The 25,534-nt window shown below is 37.7% G+C and overlaps 1 long non-coding RNA gene across 3 annotated transcripts in view; it reads right to left on the bottom strand.

Moving 5' to 3' along the window:
- LOC134808280 (uncharacterized) overlaps positions 1-25,534 on the bottom strand; it is a 206,151-nt gene that overhangs the window by 129,782 nt on the left and 50,835 nt on the right. For 2 of the 3 annotated variants that reach the window (XR_010150896.1, XR_010150895.1), the window contains one exon: positions 16,569-16,742. This is a non-coding gene — a long non-coding RNA (uncharacterized LOC134808280). Of the gene's footprint in view, positions 1-16,156; positions 16,316-16,568; positions 16,743-25,534 lie in introns of those variants that run through there. The other variant, XR_010150894.1, reaches the window with a different exon arrangement.

The following is a 25,534-nucleotide window of genomic DNA, read 5'->3' as shown; positions in this document are numbered from 1 at the left end:
ATGACAAGCCTCAGCCACGCACACAATTTCCAAAAAGATGTTTAGTGTCTCATGCTTAAAACTCTCAGCCTGTATCAAAACATCTCATGTGCCATGTAAATATATACACCTACTATGTACTGACAAAAATTAAAAATAAAATTTTAAAAAGGCAAAAACTGTCAGCTTAGGATCATTACATATTCAAGGAAAGCCTCTAAAATTTCCTTGAATCATTACATATTCAAGGAAAGACAGACTAAAACCAACAAAAGGCAAAAGAAACTTTAGGAAGAAATAAACTTCAAAAATATTAGCAATTAATGACATTAGATCATACAACATTGAATCAATAAAATAATATCAAGGGGATATGAAAAAGAAAATATAAGAGGTCAAAAAACAAAACAGCTATTAGAAATTAACACTGCCATAGCAAAAAATTTAAAAATCCAATGGAAGAGATGGAAAATAAAATCAAGCTAATCTCCTGGAAAACTGAACAAAAGTCAAAGAAATGGAAAATAAGAAATAAATTGTAAGAAAATAAAATCAGTTTAGGAGATTCAACCTCCCTCTCATGAAAGTTCCACAAAGTGAGAAGAGACAAAACAAACAGAAAAGTTTTCAAAGAAGCAATAGAAGAAAATAGTTTAGAAATGAATAAGCAATTTCCACATTAGAAAATAAGCTGACTGAAAAGAAGAGATAACGAAAAAAGATACAGCAAGCACAATGTTGTAAAAATTCAAAATAGAACATACAGAAGATATCAAAAGCTTACAGAGATTACATAAAAGGATACAGTTTTCAGAATAAAATTGCTCTCTGCTGCAGGAATATGGAAGATTGAAGACATTGAAAAATGCCTTCAAAATTCTGAGGCAAAACTACTTCCAACCTAGAATTTGTTATGTAGCCAAAATACTGCATCAAATGAAAAGTCAAAATTAAATCATGTTCACTCCTGTAAGATCTGAAAACACTCACGTACTTACTAGTTTTTAAGATAATACTGGGGGGGAGGAGCCAAGATGGCCGAATAGGAACAGCTCCGGTCTACAGCTCCCAGCTTGAGCGACGCAGAAGACGGGTGATTTCTGCATTTCCATCTGAGGTACCGGGTTCATCTATCTAGGGAGTGCCAGACAGTGGGCGCAGGTCAGTGGGTGCGTGCACCCTGCGCGAGCCGAAGCAGGGCGAGGCATTGCCTCACTTGGGAAGCGCAAGGGGTCAGGGAGTTCCCTTTCCGAGTCAAAGAAAGGGGTGACGGACGCACCTGGAAAATCGGGTCGCTCCCTCCCAAATACTGCGCTTTTCTGACCGGCTTAAAAAACGGCGCACCACAAGATTATATCGCGCACCTGGCTCGGAGGGCCCTACGCCCACGGAGTCTCGCTGATTGCTAGCACAGCAGTCTGAGATCAAACTGCAAGGCGGCAGGGAGGCTGGGGGAGGGGCGCCCGCCATTGCCCAGGCTTGATTAGGTAAACAAAGCAGCCAGGAAGCTCGAACTGGGTGGAGCCCACCACAGCTCAAGGAGGCCTGCCTGCCTCTGTAGGCTCCACCTCTGGGGGCAGGGCACAGACAAACAAAAAGACAGCAGTAACCTCTGCAGACTTAAATGTCCCTGTCTGACAGCTTTGAAGAGAGCAGTGGTTCTCCCAGCACGCAGCTGGAGATCTGAGAACGGGCAGACTGCCTCCTCAAGTGGGTCCCTGACCCCTGACCCCCAAGGAGCCTAATTGGGAGGCACCCCCCAGCAGGGGCACACTGACACCTCACACTGCAGGGTATTCCAACAGACCTGCAGCTGAGGGTCCTGTCTGTTAGAAGGAAAACTAACAAACAGAAAGGACATCCACACCAAAAACCCATCTGTACATCACCATCATCAAAGACCAAAAGTAGATAAAACCACAAAGATGGGGAAAAAACAGAACAGAAAAATGGAAACTCTAAAAATCAGAGGGCCTCTCCTCCTCCAAAGGAATGCAGTTCCTCACCAGCAACGGAACAAAGCTGGATGGAGAATGATTTTGACGAGCTGAGAGAAGAAGGCTTCAGACGATCAAATTACTCTGAGCTATGGGAGGACATTCAGACCAAAGGCAAAGAAGTTGAAAACTTTGAAAAAAATTTAGAAGAATGTATAACTAGAATAACCAATACAGGGAAGTGCTTAAAGGAGCTGATGGAGCTGAAAACCAAGGCTCGAGAACTACGTGAAGAATGCAGAAGCCTCAGGAGCCGATGCAATCAACTGGAAGAAAGGGTATCAGCAATGGAAGATGAAATGAATGAAATGAAGCAAGAAGGGAAGTTTAGAGAAAAAAGAATAAAAAGAAATGAGCAAAGCCTCCAAGAAATATGGGACTATGTGAAAAGACCAAATCTACGTCTGATTGGTGTACCTGAAAGTGATGGGGAGAATGGAACCAAGTTGGAAAACACTCTGCAGGATATTATCCAGGAGAACTTCCCCAATCTAGCAAGGCAGGCCAACGTTCAGATTCAGGAAATACAGAGAACGCCACAAAGATACTCCTCGAGAAGAGCAACTCCAAGACACATAATTGTCAGATTCACCAAAGTAGAAATGAAGGAAAAAATGTTAAGGGCAGCCAGAGAGAAAGATTGGGTTACCCTCAAAGGGAAGCCCATCAGACTAACAGCGGATCTCTCGGCAGAAACCCTACAAGCCAGAAGAGAGTGGGGGCCAATATTCAACATTCTTAAAGAAAAGAATTTTCAACCCAGAATTTCATATCCAGCCAAACTAAGCTTCATAAGTGAAGGAGAAATAAAATACTTTACAGACAAGCAAATGCTGAGAGATTTTGTCACCACCAGGCCTGCCCTGAAAGAGCTCCTGAAGGAAGCACTAAACATGGAAAGGAACAACCGGTACCAGCAGCTGCAAAGTCACGCCAAAATGTAAAGACCATCGAGACTAGGAAGAAACTGCATCAACTAACGAGCAAAATAATCAGCTAACATCATAATGACAGGGTTAGATTCACACATAACAATATTAACTTTAAATGTAAATGGACTAAATGCTCCAATTAAAAGACACAGACTGGCAAATTGGATAAAGAGTCAAGACCCATCAGTGTGCTGTATTCAGGAAACCCATCTCACGTGCAGAGACACACATAGGCTCAAAATAAAAGGATGGAGGAAGATCTACCAAGCAAATGGAAAACACAAAAAGGCAGGGGTTGCAATCCTAGTCTCTGATAAAACAGACTTTAAACCAACAAAGATCAAAAGAGACAAAGAAGGCCAATACATAATGGTAAAGGGATCAATTCAACAACAAGAGCAAACTATCCTAAATATATATGCACCCAATACAGGAGCACCCAGATTCATAAAGCAAGTCCTGAGTGACCTACAAAGAGACTTAGACTCCCACACATTAATAATGGGAGACTTTAACACCCCATGGTCAACATTAGACAGATCAACGAGACAGAAAGTCAACAAGGATACCCAGGAATTGAACTCAGCTCTGCACCAAGTGGACCTAATAGACATCTACAGAACTCTCCACCCCAAATCAACAGAATATACATTTTTTTCAGCACCACACCACACCTATTCCAAAATTGATCACATACTGGGAAGTAAAGCTCTCTTCAGCAAATGCAAAAGAACAGAAATTATAACAAACTATCTCTCAGACCACAGTGCAATCAAACTAGAACTCGGGATTAAGAATCTCACTCAAAACCGCTCAACTACATGGAAACTGAACAACCTGCTCCTGAATGACTACTGGGTACATAACGAAATGAAGGCAGAAATAAAGATGTTCTTTGAAACCAACGAGAACAAAGACAGAACATACCAGAATCTCTGGGACACAATCAAAGCAGTGTGTAGAGGGAAATTTATAGCACTAAATGCCCACAAGAGAAAGGAGGAGAGATCCAAAACTGACACCCTAACATCACAATTAAAGGAACTAGAAAAGCAAGAGCAAACACATTCAAAAGCTGGCAGAAGGCAAGAAATAACTAAAATCAGAGCAGAACTGAAGGAAATAGAGACACAAAAAACCCTTCAAAAAATTAATGAATCCAGGAGCTGGTTTTTTGAAAGGATCAACAAAATTGATAGACTGCTAGCAAGACTAATAAAGAAAAAAAGAGAGAAGAATCAAATAGACACAATAAGAAATGATAAAGGGGATATCACCACCGATCCCACAGAAATACAAACTACCATCAGAGAATACTACAAACACCTCTACGCAAATAAACTAGAAAATCTAGCAGAAATGGATAAATTCCTCGACACATACACTCTCCCAAGACTAAACCAGGAAGAAGTTGAATCTCTGAATAGACCAATAGCAGGATCTGAAATTGAGGCAATAATCAATAGTTTACCAACCAAAAAGAGTCCAGGACCAGATGGATTCACAGCCGAATTCTACCAGAGGTACAAGGAGGAACTGGTACCATTCCTTATGAAACTATTCCAATCAATAGAAAAAGAGGGAATCCTCCCTAACTCATTTTATGAGGCCAGCATCATTCTGATACCAAAGCCGGGCAGAGACACAACCAAAAAAGAGAATTTTAGACCAATATCCTTGATGAACATTGATGCAGAAATCCTCAATAAAATACTGGCAAAACGAATCCAGCAGCACATCAAAAAGCTTATCCACCATGATCAAGTGGGCTTCATCCCTTGGATGCAAGGCTGGTTCAATATATGCAAATCAATAAATGTAATCCAGCATATAAACAGAGCCAAAGACAAAAACCACATGATTATCTCAATAGATGCAGAAAAAGCCTTTGACAAAATTCAACAACCCTTCATGCTAAAAACTCTCAATAAATTAGGTATTGATGGGACATATTTCAAAGTAATAAGAGCTATCTATGACAAACCCACAGCCAATATCATACTGAATGGGCAAAAACTGGAAACATTCCCTTTGAAAACTGGCACAAGACAGGGATGCCCTCTCTCACCACTCCTATTCAACATAGTGTTGGAAGTTCTGGCCAGGGCAATTACGCAGGAGAAAGAAATAAAGGGTATTCAATTAGGAAAAGAGGAAGTCAAATTGTCCCTGTTTGCAGACGACATGATTGTATATCTAGAAAACCCCATTGTCTCAGCCCAAAATCTCCTTAAGCTGATAAGCAACTTCAGCAAAGTCTCAGGATACAAAATCAATGTACAAAAATCACAAGCATTCTTATACACCAACAACAGACAAACAGCCAAATCATGAGTGAACTCCCATTCACAATTGCTTCAAAGAGAATAAAATACCTAGGAATCCAACTTACAAGGGATGTGAAGGACCTCTTCAAGGAGAACTACAAACCACTGCTCAATGAAATAAAAGAGGATACAAACAAATGGAAGAACATTCCATGCTCATGGGTAGGAAGAATCAATATCGTGAAAATGGCCATACTGCCCAAGGTAATTTACAGATTCAATGCCATCCCCATCAAGCTACCAATGACTTTCTTCACAGAATTGGAAAAAACTACTTTAAAGTTCATATGGAAACAAAAAAGAGCCCGCATCACCAAGTCAATCCTAAGCCAAAAGAACAAAGCTGGAGGCATCACACTACCTGACTTCAAACTATACTACAAGGCTACAGTAACCAAAACAGCATGGTACTGGTACCAAAACAGAGATACCGATCAATGGAACAGAACAGAGCCCTCAGAAATAATGCCGCATATCTACAACTATCTGATCTTTGACAAACCTGAGAAAAACAAGCAATGGGGAAAGGATTCTGTATTTAATAAATGGTGCTGGGAAAACTGGCTAGCCATATGTAGAAAGATGAAACTGGATCCCTTCCTTACACCTTATACAAACATCAATTCAAGATGGATTAAAGACTTAAACGTTAGACCTAAAACCATAAAAACCCTAGAAGAAAACCCAGGCAATACCATTCAGGTCATAGGCATGGACAAGGACTTCATGTCTAAAACACCAAAAGCAATGGCAACAAAAGACAAAATTGACAAATGGGATCTAATTAAACTAAAGAGCTTCTGCACAGCAAAAGAAACTACCATCAGAGTGAACAGGCAACCTATAAAATGGGAGAAAATTTTCGCAATCTACTCATCTGACAAAGGGCTAATATCCAGAATCTACAATGAACACAAACAGATTTACAAGAAAAAAACAAACAACCCCATCAAAAAGTGGGCAAAGGACATGAACAGACACTTCTCAAAAGAAGACATTTATGAAGCCAAAAAACACATGAAAAAATGCTCATCATCACTGGCCATCAGAGAAATGCAAATCAAAACCACAATGAGATACCATCTCACACCAGTTAGAATGGCAATCATTAAAAAGTCAGGAAACAACAGGTGCTGGAGAGGATGTGGAGAAATAGGAACACTTTTACACTGTTGGTGGGACTGTAAACTAGTTCAACCATTGTGGAAGTCAGTGTGGCGATTCCTCAGGGATCTAGAACTAGAAATACCATTTGACCCAGCCATCCCATTACTGGGTATATACCCAAAGAACTCTAAATCATGCTGCTATAAAGACACATGCACACGTATGTTTATTGTGGCATTATTCACAATAGCAAAGACTTGGAACCAACCTGAATGTCCAACAATGATAGACTGGATTAAGAAAATGTGGCACATATACACCATGGAATACTATGCAGCCATAAAAAATGATGAGTTCATGTCCTTTGTAGGGACATGGATGAAATTGGAAGGCATCATTCTCAGTAAACTATCGCAAGAACAAAAAACCAAACACCGCATATTCTCACTCATAGGTGGGAATTGAACAATGAGATCACATGGACACAGGAAGGGGAATATCACACTCTGGGGACTGTGGTGGGGTGGGGCGATGGGGGAGGGATAGCATTAGGAGATATACCTAATGCTAGATGACGAGTTAGTGGGTGCAGCGCACCAGCATGGCACATGTATACATATGTAACTAACCTGCACAATGTGCACATGTACCCTAGAACTTAAAGTATTAAAAAAAAAAAAAAAAAAAAAAACTATCAGGAGCTGAACTTAAAGAGATTGAAATAATAAAGAGAAAAAGCATAGAGTCCAGGAAAAAGGGATCCAAAGCAGGTATTGGGCAAAGGGAATCCCATGTTAGATGGTTAAGTGAAAATCCTAGGATAACGGTTGTACAGCAGGCCTAGAAAGCAACAGCCCAGCTTGGAGTAAGAGGAGGAGTAAGCTGACAGAGTTCTAGAAAGAAGAAGTAGTAAAAATAATTGATGTATTTAACCTGGGTGAAAGAATGCTTTACTATATTGGCTAGTATGTTAGCTAATACAGAGTGGAATGTATGTTAGACATGTCAGATATCAAGCAAAAGAATAAAAGAAAAAAACAAATATGCAGCAAACCGACTGTAAGGTGACCCCTGTGATCTTCAACTCCTGCTATTTTATCATTTCCTCATTTTGAGTTTGGATGAAACCTGGTACCTGTTTCTCACCAATAGAATACAGCGAAGATGAAAAGATGTCTTACACTTCCAGCAGACTTGTTCTCCCTTTCCTTCTGGCTTGAAAAAAGTAATAGGAAACAGAAATAGAAACAAAAAACAGCAATAGACTACATAAACTTTAGAAAAAGTTGTACTACAGCATGTACAGTCACTATGTAGCTCAGCAATGAACAGTATTTATGGTCCTAACAATGTAAATTCTGAATGTTAATTCTACAAAAATTCCAAATTGGGAATGAGGGGAAAAGTATGTGTCTTAAATATGGTGACGGTGACTTGAGTCTACTGCTGTGATAAAATGCCATAGAACTGTAAGCCAAAAGCAAACAAACAGACAAATAGACAAAAAGGGCGCATGCAAATACTGGTGAAATCCAAATAATGCCTGTACCTGACTAATAGTATTTTATCATACTCAGTTTTCTGGTTTTGACTGTATGCTGTGGTTATGTAACATATTATCACTAGGAGAAGCTGGGTGAAGAATACATGAGAACTCTAATGTTTTCAACTCTTGTGAGTCTTAAACTATTTTGAAATAAAAAGTTATTTAAAAAATTTTTAAAAGTATGTGTTTTGTATAAGGAAGGTTTATAAGAGGACTAACACATCATCGTCACAGTAGTAGTACTAACAAAATCTATTTCTGGACCAGGTGCGGTGGCTCATGCCTGTAATCCCAGCATTTTTGGAGGCCGAGGCGGGTGGATCACGAGGTCAGGAAATCGAGACCATCCTGGCTAACAGGGTGAAACCCCATCTCTACTAAAAATACAAAAAATTAGCCAGGTGTGGTGGCGGGCGCCTGTAGTCCCAGCTACTTGGGAGGCTGAGGCAGGAGAATGGCGTGAACCCGGGAGATGGAGCTTGCAGTGAGCCAAGATCGTGCCACTGCAGCCTGGGCAACAGAGCGAGACTCCATCTCAAAAAAAAAAAAAAAAAAAATCCATTTCTGGAATTCCATACACTGTGCCTTTTTCAAGTACTAAGATGCTATTATTTCATAAATTCATCAGCAGCTTTATTCACTCTTCACAGTTTTCTGATCAGTGCTTCCTCTTTCCCTCTTCCCTGCCTCCCCCCTTACCAACCCTGACACTACCTCAGCCATTCCAGTTCTTTTTCTGTTAAGCTCCTGCAACTCCCCTAACCCCTCCCATCTTCCTTTACTTAAAAGACTGTGCATGGACATGCTGGGTGAAGCCCTCTGAAGTGAACTACTCTCCCCAGTAGGAAGGAAAGGATTTAGACCACAGGTAACACCAACCCTCCTGAGTTATCTGAAAGAGAAATCGAGACTGCTGCTATTTAGAGCTACTGGAAAAGGCAGTGGGCTTTCTCTGAGATGGTGACCTTCAAAGTTCCACTCAGAGCAGCTCAACATAGTAGGAAGATTCTGAGACTCTCTACAAAACACCAGTAACATCAGAAGTAATTCTTAGGATATCTTTGGAGAGAAATGGAAGGTAGAGCTGATATCAAAGAAAGTCATAAGGAATAAAGAACAGAGGATACATATTTATGAATTTTTATATTTAAAATATTTTACTTTCACTGGTTTATAAGTCTGAACACTTTTATCAGGTTTATTTTTTCAAAGTGTATTCAGAATGCAAGAAAGGAAATATTAGGCAAAATATATATTGAAATGTCAATATTGCCATTTTGCTTAAGTAGTAAAATTAATACCCAGTACAAAACCAATTGACAATATCTAAAATTTTGTAATAAAGAAAGAGGAATGATAACATACTATTTTGTTTGGAGATAAGTGACAGAAAGTTTTGAAAATTATCTTTATTCTACAGGTTATTGATGTTATATTTCTATATAATATGGAACCATACCATTCTTCTGATATGTATTGTAAAGTTATGATAATTATAAAAGTGTAACACTGCCCAAGTAGTCAATAAACAGATCTATAAAGCACTATAAAAATTCAAATTTTTTTTTACAAATGAGGTTTTCAATAAAGCAGACCTCTGAAAGGAGGAAGGAAAGAAGTTAAATGATTGCCATACCCAGGGAGGTCATGTTATACACAGATAATCTTAGGTCTCATCTGTAAAACTAAGACAAGATCCTCTCAGCGTAGATAATGTGACAGGATTACAGGCCACTGGAGCAGGAAGGTGGAATAGGACTTTCCAGCACAAATGAGTTGAAAATTTATGTCTACACAATATGTGCAAATGTGCACAGAAATGTTTACAGCAGCAGTTTTTTTGATAATTGCCAAAACCTAGAAGCAATCCAGATGCCCTTCAGTGGGCAAATGGATACATAAATGGTGGTATATCCAGACAATACAATATCATTCAGCACTGAAATGAAATAATCTATTTGGCCATGAAAAACCTTAGAGACACCTTAAATGCAGATTACTATGAAATTATATGGGATATATCCTGTGGGTTTTGATAGTGGGGAAGATTGGGCATACATGGGGGAAAGACGTATATAAAGAATCTCTATTTTCCACTCAGTTTTGTTGTAAAACTGCTCTAGAAAAAAATAGTTCACATTTTTTAAAGTACCTGAGTTCAGAAAATGTAAGCTTTATTTGCTAAAAATATAGAAGCACATTTAAATTTAAAAATTAAATTGAGCTATGATATGGTTTGGCTATGTCCCCATCCTAAATCTCAAGTTGAATTGTAATCTGAATTGTAATCCCCGTGTGTTGGGGGAGGGACCTCATAGGAGGTGATTAGATAATGGCAGGAATTCCCACATGCTGTTCTTAACATTATCAGTGAGTTCTCACGAGATCTGATGGTTTTGTAAGGGTCTTTTCCCCTCTTTGCTCTGCACTTCTCTCTCCTGCCACCATGTGAAGAAGGATGTGTTTGCTTCCCTTTCTGCCATGATTGTAAGTTTCCTAAGGTCTCCCCAGCCATGTGGAATTATGAGTCAATTAATCCTTTTTCCTTTATAAATTACCTAGTCTTGGAGCAGTTCTTTATAGCAGCATGAAAACAGACTAATACAAGCTATCATACAGAGTAGTTTTGGATTTTTTAGGATAAACAGTTTTTTAAATAACACTATATTTAGAATCCCCGAAATATCAGGCTTTTAATTTATTCTTTGCTATGTTCAGTGTTATAACAAACAAATCCTCAAATGAATTTTATGAGAAATAGGTTATTTTTAATGGAGATAATTGGTTCAATATATTCTTTAGATTACTTCAATTCCAAAAATTCCATAATAGTAACCCTAAAGAAGTTATATTTGGGATATTATCAATACCATTATTTATTTAAATCAATTCCTGAAAAGCACAGATATTAAAGTTAAGCCAACCAGATCACTTAGGAGCTTTTTAATTAAATGCCAAAAACTTGGAATCTTGAAGAAACACAGGCACACTTAATACCAGGAAGAAATCTCTTTGAACAGTATTTTAGTTGGAACACTTTCAATTTCAAATGACAAAATCCCAACTCAAACTAGACTAAAGAAAATAAAAAGGTGGTCCCTACAGTTTAGTGGAAAGAATAGGGATGGATCTGGGTTCTGAATTAGGTCTTCCTCTTCCTTCTTCCCTGAGTTCTGCATCTTATTGCTTTCTTTCTCCCTCCCTCCTTCTCTCCCTTATTTTGCTCTCACTTTTGTTTATCTGCATGTTTTTATGTTATTTTTTCCTTTCGATGATTTGATTCTTGCAAGCAGTGGGAGATAAGCATGGCCTGTAGTTGACTTGGGAGTCACAAATCCTGGCTTAGACAAACCAGAGGAAGGAGAGAGCATTTATCTCCCAGATCCTCTACATGAAATCTCAATGAAGTTTTCTAATTGATCCAGCTCACATCATGTGCCCATCTCTAGGCCAAAATCATTCAGGAGCCATCATAGCCTCTTTTAGCACAGAAAGGAAAACTCCACTGAATGGGGAGAGCAGAGATGGAGAAAAGGGGTGAAAATAAAAATTGGGGAGATGGCTTAATATATTTAATTTGTTAATTTAATGAATTAATTTAATAGAAAGAGATTGTTTTTAAAACAAAACTCCCAGAAGTAAAATTATATTTTATCATGAAATAAAAATAAAATTATATTTATCATAAAAAATAAAATTATATTTTATTAGGAAATTCAGAAATAAGTTATCCAAAATCTGATAATGAAGAGGTAGAGTACATTAGCTAATAATACTGAATACTTCAGGAAATATTTTCTTGAAAACTAAATGTGACTGACATTGTTCTTTATGATTAGCCATATTCCCCTGTCAGATAAGATTCGTTATGTACTGACCTGTTTATTTTTTTTTAAGAATTTTTCATTTTGAGGCTATAATCAGTCTCTAGAGCTTTGACTGAGTGGTTTATATGACAGGTGACCATGGGTTAGTTTTCAGAAGATTAAACAGTAAATTGTGTTTAAAATATTCTTCATGTAAAAAAAAAATGCTAAAATCTGAGATGAAACCTGAAGTGAAATATTAAATAGATATCATCTATTCCACGAATAATTTCGGTTTTTAAAAACTTTTTCTCCACAATTGGATGTCTCAGAGGTGTGGGAGTTTGCTCAAATTAATCAATATTTTTAATCTTGTGTTGACAATTCAAAATTCAACACTGTGGTAAATATTTAGGTCTTAACAAAACCCTCGACATTCTTAGAGTAGCCATTTTAGAACTGTTGTTTCCTGGAGTATTTCATTCCATAGAAATACTGATTGCAATAGGCTTCTTCTGATTGTGTCTGCTCTTTTAAATTAGGTCCCACTCCACATTACAAGAGAAGTCGTAAGGTAGAATTCACCCTAAATTCAATTATTTCCTAAAGATTTGAAAAGCAGTGCTGTTTATAAATGTCTCCCAAATCCTAATTCCTGACCCAGGAAAGCAAACGTGTAGATTTTGTCCTCAGTGCCAGTTTCCTCTCCTACCTCAGTCAAAGTGTCAGTCAAGTCAGCTGGCTCTGCAGTATCTCAGGTTCCAACCACGCCACCTGTAGTCCAGCTCACAAATACTCACCAGTCCCTCTACCTCGATCCTGTTTTTCCTGTAATACATTAACTTTTGACCTGTTTAGACTTAATTTGGTTTGGTAAATAGGTTGGTGATGTATGGAGACACGAGATTTTGGAAAGCTAATACTCCTCCTCACTGTGAAGAGAGTCTTACAATGTTGTAAGTCACAATGAAATAAGAAGTAATACCAACTGCAAACAACTAAGTATCACATACCGAGAGACTGACTTGACATATCTTGGCCATTCATAAACTGAATTGAATTCAGTAGTTCTTGGGTTTGGGATTATAAAGTGTCTGAAGCAAGATTTTTCCAATATGGGAGAATTTATGTATCTATTTAATGTAAGCCCTTGACCTTTCTTAGACCTTCAGAAGTTTAATTCATTTCTGGACACCTGATTGCCATTGCTAAATGAATTCTGTGCTCATCTGTCCCCTTTTCACTGTCTTTGGTAACCAGGATGCAACTCCTAGATTCTAGCCTGTATCTGCATTTTTATATTTTGACTTACTCCCTTTTAAGTCAATATCTTCCTTATATCTGTTTTTATCTACTTTCATTCAGCACATGTGGGCCTCTGGGTTTTAGTCCTAGATATATTTCTTCTCTGGTGGCGTCTTGCTAAAAATATAATATTAAAATATGTTTGCCTTTTTTGACTACGCAACAGCTAATGGCAATAGGAAGACCAGAAGGAGGAAGGCATCCTTCCATGAAACAGTCTTTGTAGAGTGTCTACAAACTACATAAACATAGCTAGAGAATGAAGAGTTGGCTGTATAAAGGGGTTGATAAGGTTTGGTTGTGTCCCCACCCAAATCTCACCTTGAATTCCCACATGTTGTGTGGGGGACCTAGTGGGAAGTAGTTGAATCATGGGGGCAGGTCTTTCCCATGCTGTTCTTGTGATAGTGAATAAGTCTCACAAGATCTGATGGTTTTAAAAATGGGAATTTTACTGCATAAACTCTCTCTCTCTTTGCTTGCTGCCATCCATGTAAGATTTGACTTGCTCCTCCTTGCCTTCCTCCATGATTGTCAGGCCTCCCCAGCCATGTGGAACTATAAGTCCAATAAATCTCTTCATTTTGTAAATTGCCCAGTCTTGGGTATGTCTTTATCAGCAGTGTGAGAATAGATTAATACAGTAAATTGGTATCAGTAGAATGGGGCATTGCTAAAAGATACCTGGATATGTGGAAGCGACTTTGGAACTGGATAACATGTAGAGGTTGGAACAGTTTGGAGGGCTCAGAAGAAGATAGGAAAATGTGGGAAAGTTTGGAACTTCCTAGAGACTTGTTGAATGGCTTTGACAAAAATGCTGATAGTGATATCAACAATAAGGTCCAGGCTGAGGTCGTCTCATGTGGAGATGAGGAGCTTGTTGGAAACTGGAGCAAAAGTGACCCTTGTTATGTTATAGCAAAAGGACTGGTGGCAATTTTGCCCCCGCCCTCGAGATTTGTGGAACTTGGAACTTGAGAGAGGTGATTGAGGGTATCTGGCAGAAGAAATTTCTGAGGAGGAAAGCATTCAAGAGGTGACTTGGGTGCTGTTAAAGGCATTCAGTTTTATAAGGGAAGAGAGCATAAAAGTTTGGAAAATTTGCAACCTGACAATGTGATAGAAAAGAAAATCCCATTTTCTGAGGATAAATTTAAGCCAGCTGCAGAAATTTGCATAAGTAATGGGGAGCCTAATGTTAATCCTGAAGACAATGGAGAAAAAGTCTCCAGGGCATGTCAGAGGTCTTCATGGCAGCCTCTCTAATCAGATGCCCAGAGGCCTAGGAGAAAAAAGTGGTTTCATGGGCCAGGCCCAGGGTCCCCATGCTGTGTGCAGTCTCGTGACTTGGTGCCTTGCATCCCAGCCACTCCAGCTGTGCCTAAAAGGAGCCAAGGTACAGCTCAGGCTGTGGCTTCAGAGGGTGCAAGCCAAAAGCCTTGGCAGCTTCCACACGGTGTTGAGCCTGTGGGTGCACAGATGCCAAGAATTGAGGTTTGGGAACCTCCGCCTAGATTTCAGAGGATGTATGGAAATGCCTGGATGTCCAGGCAGAAGTTTGCTGCAGGGGAGGGGCTCTCATGGAGAACCTCTGCTAGGGCAGTGTGGAAGGGAAATGTGGGGTTGAAGCCACCCCATAGAGTCCCTACTGGGGCACTGCCTAGTGGAGTTGTGAGAAGAGGGCCACTGTCCTCCAGACCCCAGAATGGTAGATCCCCTGACAGCTTGCACCGTGTGCCTGGAAAAGCCACAGTCACTCAATGCCAGCCCATGAAAGCAGCCAGGAGGGAGGCCGTACCCTGCAAAGCCACAGGGATGGAGCTGCCCAAGACCACAGGAACCCACTTCTTGCATTAGCGTGACCTGGATGTGAGACATGAAGTCAAAGGAGTTCATTTTGGAGCTTTAAAATTTGACTGCCCCGCTTGATTTCAAACTTCCGTGGAGCCTGTAGCCCCTTTGCTTTGGCCAATTTCTCCCATTTGGAACAGCTGTACTTATCCAATGCCTGTACCCCCATTGTATCTAGGAAGTAACTAACTTGCTTTTGATTTGGACAGAATCATAGGTGGAAGGGACTTGCCTTGTCTCAGATGAGACTTTGGACTGTGGACTTTTGAGTTATTGCTGGAATGAGTTAAGACTTTGGGAGACTGCTGTGAAGGCACGATTGGTTTTGAAACATGAGGACATGAGATTTGGAGGGGCCAGGGGTGGAATGACATGGTTTGGCTGTGTCCCCAACCAAATCTCACCTTGAATTCCCATGTGTTGTGGGAGAGACCTAGTGGGAAGTAGTTGAATCATGGCGGCAGGTCTTTCCCATGCTGTTCTCATGATAGTGAATATGTCTCATAAGATCTGATGGTTTTAAACATGGGAGTTTTACTGCACAAGCTCTCTCTCTCCCTTTGCCTGTTGCCATCCACGAAAGATGTAACTTGCCCCTCCTTGCCTTCTGCCATGATTGTGAGGCCTCCCCAGCCATGTAGAACTGTATTCCAATAAACCTCTTTCTTTTGTAAATTGCCCAGTCTTGGGTATGTCTTTATCAGCAGCATGAAAATGGACTAATCCGGGGGTTGAGTAATTCCACCTAATTATTCAGTTTGTTGATTATCTATGACATTGTCATTTCTTCATTTTTTTCTAGTGTCTACATTTTTACCATTTTAGTAAATGAAAAATTAAAATTTCCTAATATCTGACATGAGATTTAGAATTTTTGAATTTCAGCAATTTGTGCACAATTGTCAATCAAGATTCAATTCTCCTTGAAGAAATATTTAAAATGTAGATAATTTCAAAATATTTGAATATTTTGTCATTCCAAACCCAAGGCCTTCAGGGGTATAAGGAGGAAAACATTCATTGTCAATTTTTTTAATTGAACTAGGTGTCCCATTTATTGATGCTGTTAAGCTAAAATATTTCTTTAAGATGGTTTTCTTCTTGATAATTTGCACAATACATTATCCAACCACTCAACTTTATCCACATATGTGTTATTTTTTCTGGATGTTGTTATATGAAATATCTGCTTCAAAGACTGTTTAAAATTCAGTGAAAAAAAAATCTAAAAAATGCATCCTTTGCCATTTAACATTTCACTGAAATAATAGGAATACACAGCATTTCAATAAAAATGAGGATATCATTTACACTTATATTTAATCTTATATCTTAAATCTCTTCTCATATCTTGAATCAGTTCTTTCTTATAGTTAAAGCTATTTGAGTACTGCTGCTTTGTTAGGCAGGATTTTTTCCAGGCTTCCTTTTTCAGTGGCTTTCCAAAGGTGCAAAAATAATCCTGTCACAACAGAGAAGAAGAGCTTATAAAGATGCTTTAAAAACCTTATCACCAGGAAACAGTGCACAGTGTATTGTATAATATAGTGTCTTAAAATACTTCTGCTTACCTCCTCATTGATGCTGCTACAATATTTACATAACACTGCTAACTAATTCTTCATTATGTAGGTTATTTATCATTTCTCTTGGAGACTGTCTTCCCAACACACTTAATATTATTGAATTGAGTCATTGTTTTTATTTCTACCTACTGTTTAGCTGCAGTGAATCTTTTCTCAGTTCTGGGACTGCATTGGTGGGTCAGGATTCATGTTTACTACTCCTTGGGGTAAGAAATGAAGAGTAGGAGGAGAACCGTGGCAGGACAGAGTCTGGCTAGCCATCAATGCACATTGTTTATGTCTTCAAGATGGGTTATTTCAGAACTAGAAAAAAATATAAAAAAGGAGAAAATAAAATAAGTGAGCTGCTTTGGTTCAGAGGAATGGATGTCCTGGGAGAAAAAAGTAAAAGTGGAAACTAATATTTCAGAAAATACTTCAGCAGAAAGACATTTTTAGTGCAAGATATCTCACAGGCTAGGGAAAATTATTTGATGCATTAAATATTTTCGAGATTTCTGTGTTGAATACATTTTGAAACCCTAGGCTAGATGTTTTTGTTAACATTTTATGTTAAAGAATTGATTCAAATAAGAAAAAAAAAAAACCCTATCTTTCTGTATGACTCAGGAGCACTTCACGGCAAACAAACATGTAGCACACTTTACCTAGTTTCAACCTGAAGGTCAATCCAGATGAACAGCGTCTTTGAGTTCCCTCTAACACTTCAACACTGTCAAGCCAGGTTTTCCATTTATCTTCTTGCATGGGTCTACCATTACAGTTCAGACCCTCAGGGTGAGATCACCTAGCTTCCAACAAAGTTGTCAGCCCCACTCCACAAATAAGTCACCTCATCAAACAACAACCAACACTGTCGTAGCTCATACCCACACCCTAATCTCCTGGAGCTTAAACATACTGCTTCTCAAAATACATCCCTCTTCCAGCAGCTAAGGAAATGAAACCTAGAGGTCACTTCCAAGCTATATTTTTCCATATGATTTCTACCAATTGCCCACAAAATCTCAAGGGAAAACAGTTACAGTTATAGAGTTGCTGAACTGCCTTAGATTTGCTAGAAAGAAACAAAAATCCTGGGTAACGTTTTTTGGGGGGTGTGTGTTTTCCTCAGCTGAAACAGAAAGCAACTAAAATTTTAGAGGTTCTATAAACCTGTAGATTTTTCTTTATGTACTAAACTTGGCTGTGTATATATAAAGCAGCCATACACCTTTTCTCTCACCAAGTAAAACAATAAAATTAGGAATGATTCTGTCAAATAAATGCAGTAATCCTTCCAAAACTAAACTTACCCGGTTATTTCATGAGTAAATTAGACCTATTAATGTATCTAAATAGCTAAAAACAGTTATGAACTAAGAAAAGCTTTGAATAAATCTTGCTGAAGTATAAAACCCTCTCTTCTTTCTTATAAAAGTAATAAACACATATTTATTGACTAACAAGTAGAAAACTGACACTAAACTATGGGCTTTTACAAAGCTGACTCTCCATGACACTATTAGTTGGATTTTATCATCCCCTTATACTGAAGATAAAAACAGCCTTGCAGAGAGCAGATGGCTTCCCAAGGTCATTCCACCCATAAATGAGCTCAGATTCAGTCCTAACTCCAGCCCCAGTGTTATTTCCACTACTTGATGCTATGACTCTCCATTTGAAAATTTAATCATAAAGAATACTACATCATTAATCTACAAACATGTTTTCGTTCTACCCTGTAAAACTTGCTGAGTACAAAATGCTGTCCTCTGTTAAATTGCATAACCTTGGGCAGAGCTAGGGTAGGGTTTGATCTATGAAAAAGATCTGATTAAAAACCTAAATCAAAATATAGAACTAAGAATATGAAAAGCAAAAGTACATTTTCAAGCTCATGGTAAATTGTGTTTTCAGCAAGAATGTTTTTAGATGATTTATAATGGGTATTTTTCAAATTACTTATTACAATAAAAATACTTGATTATTCTTAGTAACTCTACATAAGCATATTTTAAACCATTTGAAAGGATGAACATGATTTAAAACTCTTAATACTAATTTCTGCCTGATGTAGAGGACTTATAACAGATGCATTAAGTACATTTGATGAACTTCACAAGGATGAAACAACAAGTTCTTTCTTTAATGCTAAATTTTAACTCTCACACAACATTAGTTTAAAAGTATAATAGTGAGATTTTTAAAAATCTAAGTAGGCTTAATGTATTTGTGATTTTATTTTTTGTCCATATCTATGAGTATGTTGTCTCATATAAAATTGTATTACTATAGATAAGAAGTCATTTTTATGATCCTGAAAATAGCAGTACACATAATACTAAGTGTGTTTAGTAGGTGTTATATAAAAATGTTGACTTAGTTCCACAGTTTCTACGTAATACCTTAGTTTAACTTCTGGACCACAGAATGTCATGGCATTAGTGCTGTTTGGCAATAGGAGAACTGAATGGCTACTATTCTGTTAAAAGTGTAATTAATGACAACTAATATTTCAGAAGTGCAGCTATCTCATGCAGAGCTTTATAGTTTATGCAATTCAAAGAGTAATAGAAATAAATAAAATAAATTTTATTCTTTCTCTTTTTCCCAGTTGGCTTTTGTTGGCATTTTCTCTGTGTTCAGCAACTTGCCATTGTTTACAAGGAAAGATGAAGATAAGATAAAGAGAAGGGGCCAAAAAGGCAAATTACTTATAGATTTAAAAAGAAAACACAGGGCTAGTCATTTCTCTATCAATCACTTTAATCAGCAGGGAGATTATTTAATTATTTCCCCCTCTTATTTTTCTCATTCTCATAACTCAATTATTGGCTACCTGAGCCTATCCAAGTTTCAGCCTTCTGAACACATTGGTTTTTCACTTATTTTTAGGTTGGAAATCTTCTTCAGCATTTTTCTATGCAAGCAACTTGGTTCAGATAGAGTCTGTACTCTCCATAATCCCCCAAAATAGCTTTTGTGTGTATTAATTGCTTTATGTAGTTTAATATTCTTACCAATACATGAACTCATTTGATGCTCCAAGTTCAGAAAAATATTTAGAAATTTTATGTAACTTACACAAGTGACATTCTCTTAACCACAGTACTGACTCTAGGACTATCTTCTAATGGGGAAGAGGAACCCTGGTAGAAACATATGTACTGATATATACAGAAAAATAAATAAGAAGACTAAATTCGTGGGAACTGTGGGAGGACAAAAACAAATGTGCAAATGGCTTGGAATTAAGAAACATCTCTAAGGAGAAAAGCTGACTTCTGGGAAAAAAGTTTCTGCAGTAATTTGAAGGCCATCCTACTCTCATGGATGAATCAATATCCAAATTTTCTGAGCCTTGACTTCCTACCTGTATAATGGAAATAATAGTTGATATATATCTAAGTCCTCTCCAGTATGTTTCTCTTAGTCTCCCTGACACTGCTAAACAATATGGAATTCTATATAGTTTGTTAATCTCATTCTATCACACAAATAATGTTTCTACACCATTTAGAACTTCCTAATTCCATTCCATTAGATAATGAGCCAAATCCAGTTCTATTTTATAACTATAATGAAAATCTGCATTATTGAGAAAATTATATAAACATAGAAAAAATCACAAATTTAACTTTTAATATAGAAAAACAAATGTGAGGTTATTTCCATAGAGAATATGATTTTTTCTTCTTGCTAAATTAAGAAAAATCGGGATAGAGACATTCATTAAACTTTTTATATCGAAATTAATATTTTGATGATAAAATATGTCTCTCTCTCTCTCTGTCTCTCTCTCTCCCCCCTCCCTTCCCTCGCTCCCAATTTTTTCACAAGAACACAGAAGCACGGAATTGAACTGATCATAATTTACGTTTCAGGGTACAGTGGTGCCTACCTATAATCCCAGCTACTTGGGAGGCTGAAGTAGATCACCTGAACACAAGAGTTCCAGGTGGCAGTAAGCTACAATCCACACCACTGTACTCCGGCCTAGAGGAGTATAATTTACCAAAAGTTCCAGTTGTTATGCTAAAATTATCTGTGTGCTTGTGCTGAGGTCACCGTTCCCAAGGGCTGCTCCCAATCAATGGCTGAGCCTGGCATGGATACTGAGGTAAGCCTGTTCCTCGGAGATGTGGGACTCCTCTGACAAGTGACTTTGGCTCAAGGCCTTTCTGATGGCCTTGCTAAAACTTCCTTCTAATCCTGCCTGGGCAGGCGTAGATCTCCAATCAGGTCTAAGGTAAAACCAACTCAATTTGCCACTGAGGGCAGGCATGTGAATCACTGGCTTACACATCTTCTTTGGCTATGAAGAAAATCAGGGTTGGAGCTTTGATTCTGGGTTTCAGAGTTTGATGTGATTCTTAGTTTTGCTCAATGGGAAATGAAAATAATAATATAAAGTGTAACTTTCTTAGAATTGAAGGGCATCAATAGATCCAAATGGGAAAGACAAAACTAGGAAATTGATGGAGATTTCAAAATGTTTGAAGTAATGTTAATCTAAAAGTAGTTCATGTTTCTCCAAAGAACGACAGTTTGTAGGCACAACAGAGCAGAAACAACGTAGAAATAGTTAAGTACTTCTTCCAAGAAAACACAGGGACCTGGGCACAGTAGCTCACACCTGCAACCCCAACACTTTGGGAGGTCAAGGCAGAAGGATTGCTTGAGCCCAGGAATTCAAGACCAGCCTGGGAAACATAATGAGACCCTGTCTCTACAAGGAAAAAAAAAAGCTAGGTGTGGTAGCATGTGCCTGTAGTCCCAGCTACTTGGGAGGCTGAGGCAGGAGGATCACTTGAGCCTAGGAGGTAGAGGCTGCAGTGAGCTATGGTTGTACCACTGCACTCCAGCTGGGGTGACAGAATAAGACACTGTCTCTAAAGAAAACAAATTAAAATTTAAAACAAGAAAACACAGGAATGTCCAAACACAAACACATACCATTGAATTCAAGAAAAAAAAGCCTTCCTTTCTTTGTTTAGGAAATCTCCTTAAGGTTCCCCTCTATTTCCCTCCTGCTCTGAGCTTAGAGGAGGATAGCTCCTTCTAGCTCTGGTTGCTCTTTTGGTGTAGGTTCATGGTGGCCCACCACCTGGACTGTAGAGGTATTTATCTTCTTATTTTTTTAATCAACTTTAAAGAGTTTGATTTTTCCCTACTTATACCTTTAGGAGAGACTAAAAGATGTTTCATTTTCTCGTGCACAGTTATCCCTAATAGGCCTGAACTGCCAGCTCTCCAGACGTATATGGATAGTCCTGAATGCAGTTTAGGTTCTCAGGCTGGGAGCCAGAAAATACAATGAAAGAAATATTCAAAGAACTGCTTAGCAGGCATTTGAAGATGCTACAATGGAACTCAGGAAAACTATGTTTATGGGTAGAGATTTATTAAGAATCATCTGCATTAAAATAATAATTGCAGAATCAAGAGACATTTAATGAGGAAGGTAGTGTAGGGAGATTTATCAAAGAATCAAGATTGAGTCTTAGAAAATGCCTATGTGGACTGGGTTTGAAAATCTAACATGGGCCTTCATAAAGCTCAGCTCTTAATTCTTTCCACAGGTCTCTGGAGCTCGTTCTCCATTATCTTCTCGCTTTGCAGCAGCTCTCACAGACTTAGCCTTCTCCACTCTCATTCCATCTTTCGGGGTTCTGTTCACAATTTTCTTTTCTTTTCTTCTTTTTTTTTTAGGAAATAGGATCTTGCTCTATTTCCCAGCCTGGAGTGCAGCAGCATGATAATAGCTCACTGCAACCTCTAACTCCTGTGCTCAAGCAATTCTTCCACATCTACCTCCCCAGCAGAAGGGACTATAGGAATGTACCTCCATGCCTGGCTTCTATTCTCATTTTCCTTACTTCTTTTGAAAATAAGTATATGGGCTCTTTATATTTTCTTTTCAGGCTTGTACTGGTGGCCACTATGGTAAATCACATAAATACGCACAACTATACACTTGCACGAATGCATACAATGGACATCAAAATAAAAAGAACAAGAAACTCTAGCCATTAAATGCAGTTTTAAAAAAACCTCTAATTCAACAGATGGGATAAGTGGATGCCTTACTACCTTCATTTAGCCCTAGGCTTTCATTTTTCCTGGAGATAAGAGCCCATCACATCTTCTTGGCCTTCTTCATTTTCTTAACTACTCTATAGCAGATGCTGTTTGAGAAGTCCTCTTATCAGCCAGCATAGTATTTTTCGAACTCTCTGTACATGACCCACATTAAGAAACACATTATATATCATTTCTCAGTAAACACATAGCTGAATGTGGGTGTATGAGTTTGAAATAATTCCTATTTTTGCTGCAGCAAATGATATTATTTTCTATTCTACTTCTTCATTTTGTTTTTGCTTTTGGTCAGTACAATATGTTGTATCTTATAAACAAAAAAATTCATTTCTCTTAGTACTGGAGGCTGAGAAGTCCAAGATCAATGGCCTGCAGGCTCTGTGGCTAGTGAGGATCTGCTTTCTGGTTTATAGATGGCACCTTCTTGCTGTGTCCTCATATGGGGAAAGGAGCAAGGCAGCTCTCTGGAGCCTCTTTTATAAGAACACTAATCTGCTCAGGACAGCTGTGGGCTTATGATCTAATCACTTACCAAAAGTGTCACCTCCTTATAGTGTCACCTTGGCGATTGGGTTCCCACATATGAATTTGGTAGGGGGACACAGACATACAGACCATAGCACCACCCCATCTAAAACCCAAACTTCTGTAATGAGCACTTCTTATTTCTCTTCAATACTTGTTTTTCCTTAGTAGTTATCACTATCTAATTCTATATATTTAAGATATCTCTCTTATTTATTATCTGTTTGTCTCTTCACTGGAACATACATGCTAAGAGGACAGGTATAAAGAACATGAGTGTTTTTTGGGGGGAAAAGAAAACTTACAAGCAGAATAATAGCAAAGCAAACATTTTTCACATGCTCTTATTACACCAGAAGTGTGGCTAGGCCAGGTAAGGCTGGACTGCATGGCCTAAAGCAGGCATGAGGCAGAGAGGACTCCTACCCCTGTAATGCTCCACACATTTATAGGGAAAAGGAGAAAAAACAATTTTATATGTTAACAAGGGAAACTTCTGTTCAAGAAATTAGACTTCTAGCTTTCTCGTAAAAACTGGGAGGAGTAATTGAAGATTTTAAGAAGGAAAAAGACATGAGCAGACTTGCCTTTTACAAAGCATGCTTTATTATAGTATATAGAAGTTGCTCAGAATATCTAGTACTAGCAGTTCCTCTTGTCACTCTCTCTGCCTTCTGAGAAATTGGCTATGGCCCTCTCTAGGTTAAGGAATCTGACTGGTCAAGACCTCAATAAATCTTAGGTAGTTCAGGAGAACACTTGACTTCTTTGGCTGTAAAGAATATGGGCTTCAGCGATGCCCTATACAGCCATTATATTCAAGGCAGGGAGAACAAGGATAACAATATGATTTTTTGCTACTTTATTCCCATTTTTTAAATTGTAGTAGATGAAGAAAAACTCCTTTTCACCTTGTAACTCTGTTTTGTTAGCTGATATGATTTGATTTTCTTTTTATAAGATTGTAATAATATATTATTTGTTTCTACAAGGAATCTAAAATATGAAAGCATAGTTAAACCTTTTTCTTTTTTTATATAAATTGGGAATTTTATTAAAATCTTGGAATTCTAAAATCTTTTCATTTCTAGGTAAGCACTATTAAATAGAGATACAATGTGAGACACAAATACATATGTAATTTAAAATTGTCTTGCAGTACATTAAGAAAAAGAAACATGAAATTTATTTAATACTGTATTTCATGCACAGTAATATATATAAAATAGTACCATTTTAACATATAATCAATATAAATATTAAATTATATATTTTGCATTTTTATCATAAGTCTTCAAAATCTAGTATATATTTTTCACTTGCAACACATCTCATTTCAGAATAGCCACACCTCAAGTGCTCAATACACTCAAATGGTTGGTAGTTACCATGTTGGGTAACATAATTCTAGATAGTTAATGAGAGAAAAACACTGAAAAAACAAGGGCAGAGAATGAATGTTTACTGAGTACTGTACCTACTTCCAGCCAGATTGCACTAGTAATTTTGTACTGATTAAAAATTTAATCCCCACAAAAACATGTGAGGTAGTCCTTAATATTCTCATATTTCATATTTCATATTTTAAAAATTGCTACTTAGAGGATTAAGAAAGTTGTCAAAGTCATCCAGCTAATAAGTCTATCTGGCCCCCAGGTATCTTTTTGTACCCCTCTTTTCTACTTCAAATCAGGTGTCTTTACTACGTTTGTCATTATTAATAAGCTTAAACTATAATAAATATTACAAAATGCCTAAATTATTAACTAGGAAATTATTAAGTAAGGAAAAGGTAAATAGGCTTGTTTTCTTTGCTGTTTGAAGGAGATGAACTTACTATCATTCTATTACTAAAAATGTAATTTTGGGTACACTGATTTATACATTTTACATAAATCAGAAATGCAGGATCTCTAAAATGATATCTGAAGCTGGTGCTTGTCAGTTTCTGTCACTTATCAACTCAGTCTCTTTACAAACTGTGAATGTCTTGGTCTTGGTTGTGAAGGGCGTGTCAATATGACATTGTCAGGGTCTGACATGACTGAAGAAAATATGTTTGTTCTGATTTGCTGTGCATGAAAAATATTAATCCCACAACATGTAGACCTATATTTACAAGCCATTACAAATTGATGCTCTGCATATTTTGGTCACAGATAATTCTGACATGGTTGAACGTGAAATTGGCCATGTAGTATTAGGAAGATAAAAAAGAAATGATTGCATGTATTTTGTTATTTGAATTTGATATATACCACTAATCATAGAACTTTTTATTTTGATAACGTGCTATTAAGAACAAAGAAGTATTTAAAGGCTCATGAAATGTTTTATGCACTATCTGATTGAAAAACAAGAAAATAATCTATTTAAACACTAAAGTATAAAGTTCTAGATACTATTATTATGAAAGAATATAGGAAAGAAGCTATTTTTGAGGTAGAGAGTGATATGATTCTATAGTAAAATGGAAACACAATGCA

The sequence above is a fragment of the Pan troglodytes genome, chromosome 15 (assembly GCF_028858775.2).
Source record: "Pan troglodytes isolate AG18354 chromosome 15, NHGRI_mPanTro3-v2.0_pri, whole genome shotgun sequence".
Classification (NCBI taxonomy): Eukaryota; Metazoa; Chordata; class Mammalia; order Primates; family Hominidae; genus Pan; species Pan troglodytes.
The sequence above is the reverse complement of the archived record's forward strand: the minus strand, read 5'-3'. Positions and strand labels throughout refer to the sequence as shown.